The sequence below is a fragment of the Melanerpes formicivorus genome, unplaced genomic scaffold (assembly GCF_026170545.1).
Source record: "Melanerpes formicivorus ecotype bairdi unplaced genomic scaffold, bMelFor1.0.p_v2 SCAF_47, whole genome shotgun sequence".
NCBI lineage: Eukaryota > Metazoa > Chordata > Aves > Piciformes > Picidae > Melanerpes > Melanerpes formicivorus.
Genome location: NW_027142399.1, coordinates 2262211 through 2279155, shown reverse-complemented (window position 1 = coordinate 2279155; position 16945 = coordinate 2262211). Strand labels below are relative to the sequence as shown.

General features: G+C 49.3%; 1 protein-coding gene across 1 annotated transcript in view; it reads right to left on the bottom strand.

The window, feature by feature from the left end:
* The window catches only part of UBASH3B (ubiquitin associated and SH3 domain containing B), a 278462-nt gene that overhangs the window by 106473 nt on the left and 155044 nt on the right, over positions 1–16945 (bottom strand). The gene's annotated exons all lie outside the window — the stretch shown is intronic.

The window sequence follows — 16945 nt, the reverse complement described above, 5'->3', positions numbered from 1 at the left end:
ACCTGATCTTGCTGCTTCAGCAGATGGGACAGGCAGATGCTCACATCAAGGGTAGGATAAAATCATCCACCAGCTGACTGCTCCCATCCCTTTCTGTGTCCCCCAAATCTTGGGGGAAATCCACCATTTTCCGAGAGAATCTTCATTTTTTTAATGGTTTTCCTTCTTCTTTTGAATCTGAGTGCAGGAAGTGCTGCTGTGCCTGTGTGCTCCTCCTCTGGTGCCTCCACCCTCAAACTCAGGTGTTCCCCCCATTTGTTCCCCACACCTGCTCTGCTCCTGACAGGCACTTCTGCTGCATGAGGGGATGGATGAAGCCTGAAAACACATCCACCCCCTCATCCATCTGGGCCCCTCAGGTTAGGAAAGATGTTGAGTTGCTGGAAGGTGTCCAGAGAAGGGCAGCAAAGCTGGGGAGGGGTTTGGAGCACAGCCCTGTGAGGAGAGGCTGAGGGAGCTGGGGTTGCTTAGCCTGGAGAAGAGGAGGCTCAGGGGAGACCTTATTGCTGTCTACAACTCCCTGAAGGGAGGTTGTAGCCAGGTGGGGGTTGGTCTCTTCTCCCAGGCAACCAGCACCAGAATAAGAGGACACAGTCTCAAGCTGTGCCAGGGGAAGTTCAGGCTGGATGTTAGGAAGAAATTCTTCATAGAAAGAGAGATTGGCCATTGGAATGTGCTGCCCAGGGGAGTGATGGTGGAGTCACCATCACTGGAGGTATTTAAGAAGAGCCTGGATGAGGCACTTGGTGCCATGGTTTAGTTGATCAGATGGTGTTGGATGATAGGTTGGACTTGATGATCTCGAAGGTCTTTTCCAACCTGCTCTATCCTGTCCTGTCCTATCCTATCCTGTCCTATCCATCCCTCCATTCTTCCTTCCCTCCCTCCCTCCCTCCCTCCATCCTCTCACAGTGCATGGCTGCACCATCCCAGTGTACCCATGAGATGGCACTGGAGACGCAGCTTTTGGGGCTGCTGCTTGGTTTTGATAGACGAAAGAGTTTCTTTTCTTGGGGAGTAAAAGTAATCCACTTTTAGGGGCGAGGTCCCCAGAGTTTATTGTTGTTGAATATCTGATGTGGGCCTGGGGTTACCTTTCATCCTGAAGAGCCAAGCGAGGTGTGGAACAGCTCATAAAGATGTTGGGAGCCACAGACCTTGCTGGGGTAAAGGGAACCAAGGAGCAACTTGCAAACTCTCTGCTTCCCTCCAGCCCCTGCTTTTAACCAAGGAGCTGCCAGGCTGAGCTACCCATACTCTACCAAGCTATCATTAATTACACCAGCTGACAAAGGAAGAGGAGGAAGGAATAAAAGCAACATGCACTGCCCCACTGGCTGGTGGCCAGGAGATGACAGCACCTGAGCACAGAATGGCCAAGAGGCACTGTTTGTTTCTTGGTGGTGGGTTTGGGTTTGTTTTGAATTGAATTAAAGCTGTGATAATAATGCTAATTCGTGGTGTCTAATTTCATCTAGAAACGTTTCCCATTAATAGTTAAGCTTGGCCTTGAGGGAGATGCCTGCCTGGAGTCAGTGACCCAGCCGGGGGAGAGAGCTTCGTCCTTGCTAATTGGTGGGAAGCTGAAGTTGGGGTAGAGCCTGCCCTGCTCAAGCAGTTAATTCAGCATCTAGGGGAAGCCACAGAGTTACAGAAGGAGTCCAGGAGCAGAGGTAAGAAAAAAGCTCTGGGTTCCTTGTACAGCTTTGTTGTTAAACGTGAAACACATGAAGGAGGGAAACCTCTCTGTGTGCTCTGGGAGCGAGACTCAGCTTATTTCCTACACATACTGCAAGAGAGAGAGCTTTGAGGAAGCTTCCACTGCTTCTTGAAGAAGAAAGTGTTATTGAGGGAGTTTACAAGGGTTGAACACTCCTGTTTTGTGAGTAAACAGTCACCATCCCTGGAGGTGTTCAGAAAAGGCTTGGATGTGGCACTTGAAGCCATGGTTTAGTTGCTATGAGGTGTTAGGTGTTAGGTGTTGGGTAATAGGTTGGACTTGATGACCTCTGAGGTCTTTTCCAACCTGGCTGATTCTATGATTCTATTCTATGATTCTATGACATGGGCAGGGGACACTTCCCTCCAGACCAGATTGCTCAAGACCTCATCCAACCTGCCCTTGAACACCTCCAGGGAGGGGACATCCACAGCCTCCCTGGGCAACCTGTTCCAGTGTCAATGATCAAACTCAGGGTTAGAATCTGCAGTGGCCTTAAGGATAGTTAAGCAAACTGTGCTGAACTTTTTTACATTGGAGGTGTTCAGGAGGAGACTTGATAGGGAGCTTGGTTGCATGGTTTAGTTGATTAGGTGGTGTTGGATGATAGGTTGGATGTGATGATCTTGAGGGTCTCTTCCAACCTGGTTTATTCTATTCTGCTCTAGAAAAGAGGGAACTCCTTAACCCTCAACAACTGCAAAGGGTCAAAACAAAAATAGAAGAAAAAAACAGGGATGGGGGGAGAAAGGGGGGAAAAAAAGGGAGAAAAGATATAATAAGAAAAAAACAATTGAAACCCACCAGGCAAAAATGAGAGCTGGATGTTTGGTGGTGGGTGGCAAATAGGTGGCTGTAAGGGAAGGACAGGTCTCAAAGCTGTGATTTGGAATTGCCAAGCCAGAAAGGCTTGCTGCAAAGGCAAAACACAGCTGAAGCAGGAGGCCAAGCAGCTCCCTCACTGCTGAGCCTCAGTACTTGTCTCCTCTGCCTGGTCAAGTGCCTGTTTTTTCATCACACGATTGACTCCCTGGCTGTTTTGTTCGGGCTGAAAGAGAGGAGCGCTTGCTGGAGGAGGCAGTCAATGCAGAGGTCCTGGGGCCTTGAGAAAACAAGGATTAATAAGAGCTTTGCTGCCTTTGAGCTCTGCACCCAAGTCAGCCCTGAATAAAGGCTTTCCTCTAGGATGCAAAGCCAGAGCTGCCCATTTCCTTTGGGGTGCCTGGAAGGGAAAGTGGGGTCGAGATCCCTGAGCTGTGAAGCAGCCAGCAGTGTCTGGCACCTGAATTAGGGAACTGGCTGCTCAGGGGGGAAACACCCTGGTCCTGAAAGATAAAGGGCTGTGTAACCTGCTCTCCTTGTGCAGAGCATGCTCAAGGGCTCCCCCAGTTCCTGATTCTGCTGCTGTGTGCCCACCTTGTCCCCAGACTGTTTGATGCCTTCAGCTTCCAAGGCCTTTTCCACAGGTAACAAAGGCCAACACAACCTGTGTTGGTTGCACAGGAATACACACTGTGAGTTATTCTAGGAGCTTTGTCAGAACAGAAAGCAAATCTTCAGGTACATCTCCTGCATTTCATGTGTTATTGGAGGGGGTTATTGACATGGAAGAGCAGTAATGGTGCACCTAAGCTTGGTACCTTGGTAGCTTGGACAACATTGGTAACTTGGTCGACACCAAGCTGGGGGCAGGAGTTGATCTGCTGGAGGGCAGAGAGGCTTTGCAGAGGGACCTCGACAGGCTGGACAGATGGGAAGAATCCAGCAGCATGAGAATGAACACATCCAAGTGCCAGGTTCTGCACATTGGCCACAGCAGCCCCAGGCAGTGTTACAGGCTGGGGTCAGAGTGGCTGAGAGCAGCCAAGCAGAGAGGGACCAGGGGGTGCTGGTCGATGGTAGGCTGAACATGAGCCTGCAGTGTGCCCAGTCAGGCAAGAGGGCCAATGGCATCCTGGCCTGCATCAGGAACAGTGTGGCCAGCAGGAACAGGGAGGTCATTCTGCCCTGTACACTGCACTGGTTAGGCCACACCTTGAGTCCTGTGTCCAGTTCTGGGCCCCTCAGTTGAGGAAAGATGTTGAGTTGCTGGAAGGTGTCCAGAGAAGGGCAACAAAGCTGATGAGGGATTTGGAACACAGCCCTATGAGGAGAGGCTGAGGGAGCTGGGGTTGCTTAGCCTGCAGAAGAGGAGACTCAGGGCAGACCTTATTGCTGTCTACAACTACCTGAAGGGAGGTTGTAGCCAGGTGGAGGTTGGTCTCTTCTCCCAGGCAACCAGCACCAGAACAAGAGGACACAATCTCAAGCTGCACCAGGGGAGGTTTAGGCTGGAGGTTAGGAAGAAGGTCTACAGAGAGAGAGAGATTGCCTGTTGGAATGGGCTGCCCAGGGAGGTGGTGGAGTCACCATCATTAAGGTATTCAGGATGAGACTGGCTGGGGGGTTTGGTGCCATGGTTTAGTTGATTAGATGGTGTTGGGTGATAGGTTGGATGCGATGATCTCAAAGGTCTCTTCCAACCTGGTTAATTCTATTCTATTATCATCATCATCTCTAGTTCTACGACTGTGGACGACTCCCCACTGGGCAGCACTTTCTGTCTGTCATCAAATCTCTGATGAAATCTTTAGGCATGAAATATTTAGCCCTGCTCCCAGCCCAAGTGCACGTAGTGTTAACGCGTCAGAAGCTGCCTGGAGACAGCATTAGGGTGGTAATTTGAAAGCGAGTGAAGTGATAATGCCATGCACACTGCTTTTGTGAGCCTGCATTAATGCAGCTTTGGCCAGGGCTGGGCCATTGACAGCAAATCGACTCCAACTAAGAGTAGGAGGGAGGGTGGCTAAAATTGGGGCGGGGAGGGGGGGAGGCAGAAAATAAAGCATATTGACCAGGCAACTGCAGCGCCTCAGTAGCCTTTAATCTATTATTGCCCTTGATGGGGATGTTTTAATGCAACTTTACTGTCAATTGCATTTATAGTGGCACACTCCTGCCTGCTGGGGAGCGCTGGGAAAATGGCAGAACTTGGCTCATGCTGTTGCTTAGAGCTCATAGTTATTGATCGTGGCTGGGCTCAGGAGTCTGGGTTATAATTATTTCATTAAACCATTTAATGGTTATCAAATATGAACCCTTCTACTAGTCCATTTAGGAAATATAGTGAGCTTGAAGTTTTATTGCTAATCCATGTTGATCTTATTTTTCTGAAGCTGTCCAATGCTCCCAAGTGGTCTGCCAAAAGCTCTCGGTGTATTGATCCCAGGAGAGCCGCTCTCCGCAGCCCCAGCCTCTCACGTGGCCCAGGGAGCTGGGGTAGGGTGGGAGTTAGCCTGAGTTAACAGATCATCACAGTATCACAGTATAACGTAGGTGGAAAGGACCTCGAGGATCATTGAGTCCAACCTATCAACACAGACCCCATGACTAGACCATGGCACCAAGTGCCACATCCAATCTCCTCTTGAACGCCTCCAGGGTCGATGACTCAACCACCTCCCTGGGCAGCACATTCCAATGACGAACGACTCGCTCGGTGAAGAACTTCCTCCTCACCTCGAGTCTAAACCTCCCCTGGCGCAGCTTGAGACTGTGTCCCCTTGTTCTGGTGTTGGTTGCCTGGGAGAAGAGACCAACCTCTTCCCGGCCACAACCACCCCTCAGGTAGTTGTAGAGGGCATCTTAATAACTGCACACCTTGGTCACCTCTCTGACTTGTTTTTGTCACAGTGGAGTCACTCCCAGACTGTCACAGTAGAGAAGACACTCAGGCTCTTCCCTTATGGAAGACGTTTCAGATTTATCCCTATGAGGAGAGGCTGAGGGAGCTGGGGTTGCTTAGCCTGGAGAAGAGGAGGCTCAGGGGAGACCTTCTTGCTCTCTCCAACTCCCTGAAGGCAAGTTGTAGCCAGGTGGAGGTTGGTCTCTTCTCCCAGGCAATCAGCACCAGGACAAGAGGACACAGTCTCAAGCTGTGCCAGGGGAAGTTCAGGTTGGATGTTAGGAAGAAATTCTTCCCAGAAAGAGAGATTGGCCATTGGAATGTGCTGCCCAGGGAGGTGGTGGAGTCACCATCATTGGGGGTATTTAAGAAGAGACTGGATGAGGCACTTGGTGCCATGGTTTAGTTGATTAGATGGTGTTGGATGATAGGTTGGACTTGATGATCTCAAAGGTCTTTTCCAACCTGGTTAATTCTGTTCTATTCGCCTCTATTCTGTTCTGTTCTGTTCTATTCTCCAGTGGGGTTGGACTGGATGACCTTTAGAGGTCCCTTCCAACCCAAACCATTGTATGATTCTATGATTCTAAATCCTCTGAATTCCTGTTATCTTCACTTTTCCTCCTTGTGAGTGGCAGGTGAAGTCAGGCTTCAATTCCTGTAACTGAAAAGCCCCATAGGAACCAGAGGGAGTGCAGAAATCCCAGGCACTCTCATCAGCTGCTCCAGAGCACGCTGCTGCCCTCTCTCTCACCCAAGTACCTTTCAAGCCAGGCAGCCTTCACGTTTAAGATGTGGGAAAACTGGATGAAGCCAGGTGCAGGGAGCTAGGGAGGCTTTGAGGGAGCATCTTGCTATGCATTTGTATTCCAGATCCATTGAGAGGCTGTGTTTGCTGGCCCCTTTCCATTAAAGCTCTGGATGCTCTGGAAGAGCTCTATCTTAATTTGAACAAACTGATTCCTTGGGTTTTGGGTTGGGGTGGTTTGTTTTTTTTTTCCTTTCCTGTGGGCAGGCAATAGAGTTTTCTGCAGAGTCCTTTATCAGTATTCTGTGCTGCCTTCTGGCAGCTGCTCATTTCGTGTTGCCTCAACCTGTGCTGACCTCATTTTCTATCACAGAGCAGTGAAGGATTTGGTAAAAATTAGTTATATTAGTGGCTCCCGATCCAGGCAGTTTATTTGTGATATGACAAATATTTCAGCCATTAGGATCTTTCCATCTCTTAGCAGCTTAAATGCACTCACTTATATTCCAAATCACTGCTTAATTTAAAAGCCTATTTGGCTAGATTGTTGCAGGCACGAAAAAAAAACACAGAACACTTACCCTTTCAAATAGGCCCTGTAGCACAACTGGAGTTGTGCCTGTGATTGGATCTCTCCCTCCATAACTTTACACTCAGACTAATCACTCCCAGCACAGCAGAAGCACATCAATTCCACAGAGGAAGGGGCAGACGCCACGCGAAGGATGTGGGGGCCGGATCCCTGCCGCCTCCCCTCCCTGCGTTGAGTCAGTGCTTTGGTTTCCTCCACCTGCCCTGAGCATAGATTCACAGAAAGGTTTGGGTTGGAAGGGACTCAAAGATCATCCAGTTGCAAACCCTCTGCCATGGGCAGGGACACCTCCCACTAGTTTAAGTTATAGGCCCCTCAGTTTAGGAAAGATGTTGACTTCCTGGAGCATGTGCAGAGAAGGGCAACAAAGCTGGGGAGGGGTTTGGAGCACAGCCCTGTGAGGAGAGGCTGAGGGAGCTGGGGTTGTTTAGCCTGGAGAAGAGGAGGCTCAGGGGAGACCTTCTTGCTCTCTACAGCTCCCTGAAGGGAGGGGGTTGGTCTCTTCTCCCAGGCAAGCAGCACCAGAACAAGAGGACACAGTCTCAAGCTGCACCAGGGGAGGTTCAGGCTGGATGTTAGGAAGAAGTTCTTCACAGAAAGAGAGATTGGCCATTGGAATGTGCTGCCCAGGGAGGTGGTGGAGTCACCATCATTGGAGGTGGTTAGGAAGAGACTTGATAGGGTGCTTGGTTGCATGGTTTAGTTGATTAGGTGGTGTTGGATGATAGGTTGAACTTGATGATCTCAAAGATCTCTTCCAACCTGGTTTATTCTATTCTATCCTATCACTACCAGCCCTTTTCAGAAAGTCTCTCCCCATCTTCTCATCACCCCCTTTAGGCTGCTCTAAGGTCTTCCTGGAGCCTTCTCTTCTTCAGGCTGAACAGCCCCAACTCTCTCAGCCTGTCCTCATAGAGGAGGTGATGGGATGTGGCAGTTGTTTCCTACCAGTTTGGCAATACTATGTGTGCAAGGGCATAAAAGCCACTGCAGGGTTGGGAAGGGCAAGAGGGCTAGCAAGCCACCCCTGCCAATCAAGGAGGCAGCAGGTATGTGCTGTTGTGATGCTTGGAGGAGCTTCCATATTTCTTCCTTTCACATTTTCCCACCCATGACTTCTCAATTCCTCTTTGACATTACTGTTCCACCTAGAACTGGGGAGCAAACCCATCCTTCCTCCTGTCTTCCTGGCCATTGAAAGCCATTACTGGCTGGTGAAAGTTATTACAGCACCAGAGTTTTCTCTTCCTCAGCTCTGAGAGGAGCTTTCTGTCAGTGTACTGCGTCAGCTTCCACCACTCCAGCTCTGAAACTGGTTCCTCTGCTGGTCTCTAATGGACAGGTTTAAATTCACAGGCAGCAGCTGTTTAAAGGCAGCAGAAGGGAGCACTGCCAGAGAGTTGTTTTTATCAAAAGGATGAGCTTTTGTTTAATGGGTTGGGAAGAACCCACAGGTAGGTTGTGTGATGTGTTTGCTGCCTTCTCTCCCACCCCTGTTTCACCCTCCCTGTAGGTCTGCAAGCCTGCCTGCCCCTGGATCTCAGCTGGGACTGGATGCACTAGTCATTTCCCTCTGAATTTTAGGAGAGGAGACTCCAGGGCTGAGGTTTATTTATGAGGAAGAAAGGACCCACAGATTAACTCAGCTAATGTCTCCCTCTGGAACTCTGTAGAGGGAACCAGTTCCATGTCTTAACCCAGTGGCTGGGTGGTATTTTTTGCCCTGGTTTTCCCAGGCTTCCTTCCAGGTAAGTAGCTGCTGCTCCTGGATCCAGCTTTGCAGGGCAGACAGCGCTAGGTTTCATAGAATCACAGAATCATGGAATGGTTTGGGTTGGAAGGGACCTTACAGATCCTCTAGTTCCAACTTCCCAACCCCTCTCCCATGGGCAGGGACACCTTCCACTAGACCAGATTGCTTAAGGCGCTGTCCAACATTTGTAGTACAGAGCAATGGAAAGCAAAGGAATTCACCAGCTCTGAAAGGTAGTTGCTGAAATTGTTGTTTGCTCTTGAAGGAAGGTTTGGGTTTTTTGTTTTTTCTTCTCTTGTCATTAGTCCCTTGGGCTCACAGGCACTGCCTGCTGCTCAGAATGGGATAGGGTAGGGTAGCATAGAATTAACTAGGTTGGAAGAGACCTTCATTGAGTCCAACCTATCACCCAACACCATCTAATCAACTAAACCATGGCACCAAGCACCCCAGCCAGTCTCTTCCTAAGCACCTCCAGTGATGGTGACTCCACCACCTCCTTGGGCAGCACATTCCAATGGCCAGTCATTCTGCAGAGCATCTTTTATTGTTGTGAAGAAGTAAGGAAATGAATTTGAAAGTAAAAATGTTGCTCACAAGCAATTGCTGCTTTTTGATTATGTCAGCTAGGATGTTTGCCTTCTCCTAAGGTAAATAAATCACCTTTAAAGGTTTATGATGGCTTCTGGTAGGTTAGAATCATAGAATCAGTCAGGGTTGGAAGGGACCATGAGGATCAGCTAGTTCCAACCTCCCTGCCATGGGCAGGGACACCTCACACTAGATCAGCCTGGCCAGAGCCTCATCCAGTCTGGGCTTAAACACCTCCAGGGATGGGGCCTGAACCACGTCCCTGGACAACCCATTCCAGGGCTTCACCACTCTCCTGGGGAAGAACTTCCTCCTCACCTCCAGCCTGAATCTCCCCACCTCCAGCTTCATTCCATTAGGTTATGGCAGAGCATTCTGGTAGGTTATGGCAGAGGCTGTGGCCAGCCTGATGTAGCGTGAGGTGTCCCTGCCCATGACAGGGGGGTTGGAACCAGATGATCCTTGTGGTCCCTTCCAACCCTGACTGATACTATGATTCTGACTGCAAAAAAAAGATTATCCTAAGGTAACTCAGCCTTGATAAATTCTCCTCCACCTTTCACCATTAATGAGTTATGATAGAGACTTATTTAATTGCTCAGGGAAACAACAACAACAACAAAAAAAGGCTGAGAGAACCCCAGCAAACTGCAATTCTTGCTTAGTTTCACTATTCAACTTGCAAGACTCTAGGAGTTCAGATGCTGATGGAAGTGTATTGATTTTTTTTCTCCCCCCTCCCCTCCTATATTGAAAGCTTCCCAAAAACCTCCATCTCAAATGAGTTGGGGGGGGGGAGGAGAGGAGAAGAAAACCCAACCCACCTCCCATGAGGCAGGTCCCATGGTTCCAATTAAAATCACCTGTTAACTTTAAAAGGCCTCCCCTGAAAAAGGGGGCTTCAAAGATTTTCATTTAATTGACTCAATGCAAAATGCCCTTTACAATTACCACCACAAACTGCTTGTTTCCCTGCTGAGTAAGACCCAATTTGAGATGTTTATCAAGACTTTGCACTCTTTCCCTCTCCTCACACTGAGTTCTTGAGTCCCTTATTGACAGCCTGCATCTGTCAGCAGTGGATATTTTTAGTGGGTGGCAAGAAGGCTTTTAAAAAGGTTGTAATGGCTTGGTTGTGGTTGGGGGGGGGGGGGGGGGGGGTTGGTGGTGGGTTTTGTGTGTGTGTGTCTCTGTGGTCTGAAGCGATAAATCAGCTCTGAATCGCCTCGGAAGCGTGGGCAGCGCTGGGTGCCCTTTATATCAGAGGAGCCAAATGACATGATTTAACAAATTTCTGCTCTCCTGCCTCTGAGTTATTTCCATAAAGGCAGAGCTGCTCAGTGCAAAGCTCCCACCCCTTGTTTTTCCCTTCGCTTTTTGCGTGCCTGACAATAAACTTCTCCGCCACGGATAAGCGGCGTGGCCCTGGGCTGGTTTCTGCTGGTCTCTCTGGGCTTGATTGTGGGGTTTAGCTAGAAATTTGTGCTCCAAAGATTGCCATTCCCCCTCTCCCCCCAAGCCCAATTTGAGTCAAGTGTGCTTTTATTAGAAGACAACAGATTTGTTTGAACACATTTGCTGTCTCAAGCCAATAGAGCACTTCATTTTTCAAGCTGGGTACAGCGAGATGGGCAGAAGGATGTGGGGTTTGCGGTGCACAGGGCACATACCTGGCCCCTCATTGTGTTTTAGCACCCTCTGAGGACAGACTGAAGGAGTTGGGGCTGTTCAATCTGGAGAAAAGAAGGCTCCTAGTTGACCTTATTGTGGCCTTCCAGTATCTGAAGAGGGCCTACAAAAAGGCTGGGGAGGGACTTCTCAGGATCTCAGGTAGTGATAGGACTAGGGGGAATGGAATGAAGCTGGAGGAGGGGAGATTCAGGTTGGACGTGAGGAGGAAGTTCTTCCCCATGAGAGTGGTGAAGCCCTGGAATGGGTTGTCCAGGGAGGTGCTTGAGACCCCATCCCTGGAGGTGTTTAAGAGCAGGCTGGATAAGGCTCTGGCCAGCCTGATCTAGTGTGAGGTGTCCCTGTCCATGGCAGGGGGGGTTGGAACTAGATGATCCTCGTGGTCCCTTTCAACCCTGACTGATTCTATGATTCTAAAATGTGAAAGGGAGGACTTTCTCCAGCCAGAAAACCACAATCTTTTTGTGCCTGTGAGCTGGATGGTTCCATAGGCTGTCACTCCACCCTGCAGGGACCAAGACCCCAAAGCACAGCCCTTAAGATAAGGCAGAAAGGCCACAGACAGTCTCTGTCTGCTGGAAGGGAGGTTAATTTTCCCCTTCTGTCAGGACAATTTGGATTTTTTTTTTCATCCCTAAGGTGACAAGCAGGGTGAGGGAGGTGATTCTTCCCCTTTACTCTGCTCTTGTGAGACCCCCACCTGCAGTGCTGCATCCAGTTCTGGTGCCCCCAGGACAAAAAGGACATGAAACTGTTGGAGTGGTCCAAAGGAGGTCCAGAAAGTGATCAGAGGGCTGGAGAATCTCTCCTATAGGACTAGGTTGCAAGAGTTGGAGCTGTTCAGCTGGGAGAAGAGAAGGCTCAATGCAGACCTTAGAGTGGGCTTCTGGTACCTGAAGGGGGCTGCAAGAAAACTGGAGAGGAACATTATACAAGGACTTGAAGTGACAGAATGAGAGGGAATGGATTGAAACTTGAAGAGGGGAGATTGAGACTGGAGATTAGGAAGAAATCCTTTCCAGTGAGGGTGATGAGACACTGGCACAGGTTGCCCAGGGAGGCTGTGGATGCTCCCTCCCTGGAGGTGTTCAAGTCCATGCTGGATGAGGCACTGAGCAACCTGGGCTGGTGGGAGGTGTTCCTGCCCATAGCAGGGGGATTTGAAGTAGATGACCTTTAAGGTCCCTTCCAACCCAAACCATTCTGTGAAATGCAGGCAGTGAATTGCTAAGGCTCTGAGAGGAGGTCAGCCAGAAGCCAAGATATTGTCTGAGGGCAGACTCTGCCTCCCCTCTCTCCTGCACAAAGGCCCCGCTCGTGCTGCCCAGCAGGAACGCTGCCCTGTCTCTTTACTGAAAGACACCTAGCCTGCTAAACCCCAGCCCAGCTCTCTGAGCTTGCTAACAAGAGAGGCTCATAAATTACCCCAATTAGAGTTCCACAAACAGTGAGTTTGTTTCCACACTTTCCAATCAAAACTCCAGCCGAATCTGGAGGGGAGAAGCTGTTAGCTTCCAGCCCCCAATGCAGCCATGCTAATTACAAGCCACAACAGGTTAAAAGTGTCCAGCACAAAGGTGATAAATATGGGTGTAATTAGGGGGTTATTGTAGGGGCTTAATTAGGATAGCTGTAATTAGCCTATTTTCCCTGATCTTCGTTTAGCTGCTGACAAAATCAAATGGAAAATATTTTCATTTAAGAGGGCCTTCTAAGCACAGGGCTGCTAGAAGAGACTTAATTACTCATTGATAGCTGTGAGGTGGAGAAACCACTGCTTTTGTGCCAGTAGGAATAAAAAGCAAGGATGTTAGCCAAAAAAAAAGAAGGGAAAAACAAAAAAAGAAGGAGAGAGAGATTTAGGATTCAGTCCAAGTCTTAACCTTCAGCATCATGAAGCTTAACCTGCAAACAGGCATCAAAACCTCCAGGGAAAGGTCTTGTTTCTCCTTGGAGGTTCAGGTGACACCTAATTGCTGCCTACAACTACCTGAAGGGTGGTTGTAGCCAGCTGGGAGTTGGTCTCTTCTCCCAGGTAAGCAGCACCACAACAAGAGGACACAGTCTCAAGCTGTGCCAGGGAAAGTTTAGGCTCAAGTTGAGGAGAAAGTTCTTCCCAGAAAGAGTAATTAGCCATTGGAATGTGCTGCCCAGGAAGGTGGTGGAGTCACCATCCCGGGAGGTGTTCAAGAAAGGCTTGGATGTGGCACTTGGAGCCATGGCTTAGTTGTCAGGAGGTGTTAGGTATTAGGTCATAGGTTGGCCTTGATGATCTCTGAGGTCTTTTCCAGTCTGGCTGATTCTATGAACTTGTCCCCATCACCCCTTGCCTTTTCCATAGGACTCCTAGTAAAAAGAGAGGCTCCATGCTCCTGGTAGCCACCCTTTGTATACTGGTCCATGGCAATAAGGTCTCCCTTCAGCCTTCTCTTCTCAAGGCTGAATGCAGCTCTCTCAACCTTGCCTCATACGGCAGGGCTCTGAACTGCTCACTTTCCTTAAGGCTAAACAAAACAACCAACTCCCTGCTGGTGCTGTGGGAACAAGGCACAACTCCTACACAACATGCCAGGGGCTTGTGGCATTGCTGCTGCTTTTTATCTCTCCCCAAAGAAACTCCTCCTGCTACCATCCCTGTGGATTAGGTTGCTCATTTACTGGGCTTGAAAACATTTTCCTGCTCGCAAGCTAAACAGATGAGACTCCAAGATTCCTCTCTTTCTTGTTCACTTAGGGGTGAAAAATTGCCAGCAAGAATTCAATTAGCATCATATCTGCTTAGCCTGGACTGTGCTGAGGGCCTTCCTAGAGCCATACTTTCACTGCATCATCTTCACAATAGCAGCATCTGCCTTATTATGAGTTGCCTAATTGCTTCTGACATGCCCACTTATTATATGTTAACAATGTCCTCCAGGGTGAATAGTTAGAGAGAAAGGGAGGGGTGATCACAAAGATGTTTTTTCTCTTCTGTGTCTTGCACCTCCTTTCAGAGTGAAAAGCTGTGGCTGACCTGCTGACAGAAAGGTCCCTAACTTGTGGACCTAACTTCCTTGCTTGCAGAGGCTGGGGGCAAATTTTCCTCTGGGAGTTTGTTGTGGGGGCTGGTTGGTTGGTTTGTTTCCTCCACTGGAAAATGGATGTTCAGCCTTGTCAGGGAGGCTTCTGGATTGCGTGGAATGGGCTGATGTGTTACGTGAACATGAAAGAAGGCTCTGGGGAGACCTTAGAGTGGCCTTCTGCTGCTTGAAGTGGGTCTATGAGAAAGCTGGGGAGGGACTTCTTACAAGGGTTGGTTGTCATAGGTCAAGAGGGGATGGACTGAAGCTTGAGGAGGGCAGATTTAGACTGGAGATTAGGAGGAAATTCTTTACAGTAGAAGTGGAGAGACACTGGAACAGGTTGCCCAGGGGGTTGTGAACATTCCCTCCCTCAAGGTGTTCAAGGCCAAGTTGGATGAAGCCTTGAGCAACCTGGGCTGGTGGGAGGTGTCCCTGCCCATGGCAGGGGGATTGGAACTAGGTGATTTTGAAGGTGCCTTTCAACCTAAAGCATTCTATGAATCTATGAAAGTCTCTGTGACGTTCTTTCTGATGGTGCACAAGATAAGCTGGGTCAGGCTGGCATCCTTCACTAGCTCAGCAGAGACAGTCAGAAAATCTGGGCACCTTTTGAAGCTCCCAAATGTGTTTTGCAAAGACCTCTCTGCAAAATTCAAAGCCATCAGTCCTTCAGCTGGGACCTGAGGTCAGCAGTTATATATCGCTTTTCCAGGGGAATTACAAAGTTGTCCTGAGCTTTCCTTCTATGAAACTAGGAGGGTGTTGCTGTGTGCTGAGGAATGAAACCTGATTAGCTTGGAATTGCTGGTATGGAGCACCCAAAGGTCATGGTGATGACAGGAGCAGGAGTCAGAGAGAACTTCAGCAGCCAGGCTCAGTTCTATCCTGTTCTAGGTATGAAGGGTAGGGCATGTTTGGGGCAGGGAGGTGGACTAGGGCAGCCCTTGAGCTGGCTGCCAGTCCTGTTTCACACATGTTTGCATGGCTACAACATCATTTGGGCAGTTTCATTAGCTAATCTTTGGCACTTCTATAATCTGGCTTGATATCAACTGGCACTCTGATTTTTGTCTTAATTTCTGACTGCTGCAGAGACACCCTTGCTCTCTGTGGTGTTTTTGGCTCTGAGAGCTCATGTTGTACTCAGCTGGGTGATGGAGCTCCATCCACACTGCTCGTTGTGTGGTCTGTATCATTTCACATCAGAGAAAGGCTCGCTCTAGAGGCAACAAACATTGCCCTCCCTATTGTGCTGCTGCAGAAGAGGAAGAAATCTTCCTGTACCTTGTGACCCCTCCTGACAGCTGTTTCTCCTGCAGGGTGCTGTAAAGGAATCACCCTGGAAAAAATCAGTGTCAGATGAGGAAAGAGCTCACAGCAATGCAATGGCAAAATGGTTCTTGCTGGGAAGCATAATGTGTGCTTCTCATGGAAGCTGACTGTTCATGGAAGTCCAGATCCTTAGCCATTTATCTCCTATCCCTCCTTGTGGCAATAGCCTGGCTCCTCTCCTGCATCCCTCATGACACTGCAGTGCCTCCTGATCAGGGGAATCTGATGCCTTAGGGATGCAGATTTAAATGGTAGGACCCAGTGGGGATGTGATGAGCTCTGATGCCTCTGTTTCCTGTGAAGTGTGGACACATGGAGCTATTATATGAGCCTATGTCATTTAGAAGGGGGAAGAAAGAGAGGCCCCACTGTCTCTCTAAATTCACTTAAATAACTCTTGTAGGATTTTTGCTGTGGTGTTCAGGCAGTGACAAGCACTTTGTGTTAAGTCTCCTGCAGTTAATAGCCACAAAATTGTGCCTGATGCTGAAAAGTGCAGAGCACCCATGAGAGAGAGGAGTATATACTGGATACACAGGGAACTGAAGTACAGAGACACCAAGAGGTGCCAGTCTAAATCCTGTTAATCAGAGATAGACCTCTCCATCCTTCCAAGCACACACACCAAAGCAGCTTGTGCAGGGTCCCTTGCCCCAAAGTCTATGCCAGAAACTACAACAAAGCCCAGGGTTCATGGAACTGCCTTGCCCAAGCACCTCCACCCCCATGTCCCCTGGAGAGAGAATCATAGAATCAAAAAGGTTGGAAAAGACCTCAGAGGTCATCAAGTCCAACCTGTCACCCAACACCTCCTGACTAACTAAACCATGGTTTCAAGTGCCACATCCAATCCCCTCTTGAACACCTCCAGGGATGGGGACTCCACCACCTCCCTGGGCAGCACATTCCCATGGCAAATCTCTCTTTCTGGGAAGAACTTTCTCCTCCCCTCCAGCCTCAACTTCCCCTGGCACAGCTTGAGACTGTGTCTTCCTGTGCTGGTGTTGGCTGCCTGGGAGAAGAGACCAACCCCCACCTGGCTACAACCTCCTTTCAGGTAGTTGTAGAGAGCAGTAAGGTCTCCCCTGAGCCTCCTCTTCTGCAGGCTAAACAACCCCAGCTCCCTCAGCCTCTCCTCACAGGGCTTGTGACACTGTCCACCCTCATGGCCCAAGACAGGTGGGATAGGCAGCGAGCTGCCACCAGCATGCTCACTGGTAGCTACCACCCATGAGAGGCAAGTTCTAAAGGGTGCAGATTAAGGTGAAAAGCAAACAGAAATCGCAGTGGGCTGTGCTCCAGCCTTGAAAGCCCAAGCTGGAAGCTGCTGAGGTAGGTGAGCAGCGCAGGTGTTCCTTCCCTGAGCCACGTTTTGGGCTCATTACAGGCGGTGCACATCGCCTGGGCTGCGCTGGGAAGCGCCTTGGACTTTGTCAGAGGAACTTATTAGGGAGCATTAATAAAACTTGTTACCCTAATTGAAACAAATACTTAAAGAAAAAAACAAGGCTTCAGACATTAATGGATGGGGGGGAGGGAGGGGAGGGGGTGGGGAGGGAGGGGAGAGCAGCACACAAGGAGCTAGGCTTCCTGCCCTTTTAGGATTGGATAGCAATAACCTCCCCATGATGACAGCTAAATTAGAGAAGATGGCTTGCCATAATTTCTCCAAACAATCACTTAATGGGAGAGGTATAATTCCATGAAATAGGTGAATGGAGTACTGATCCATTT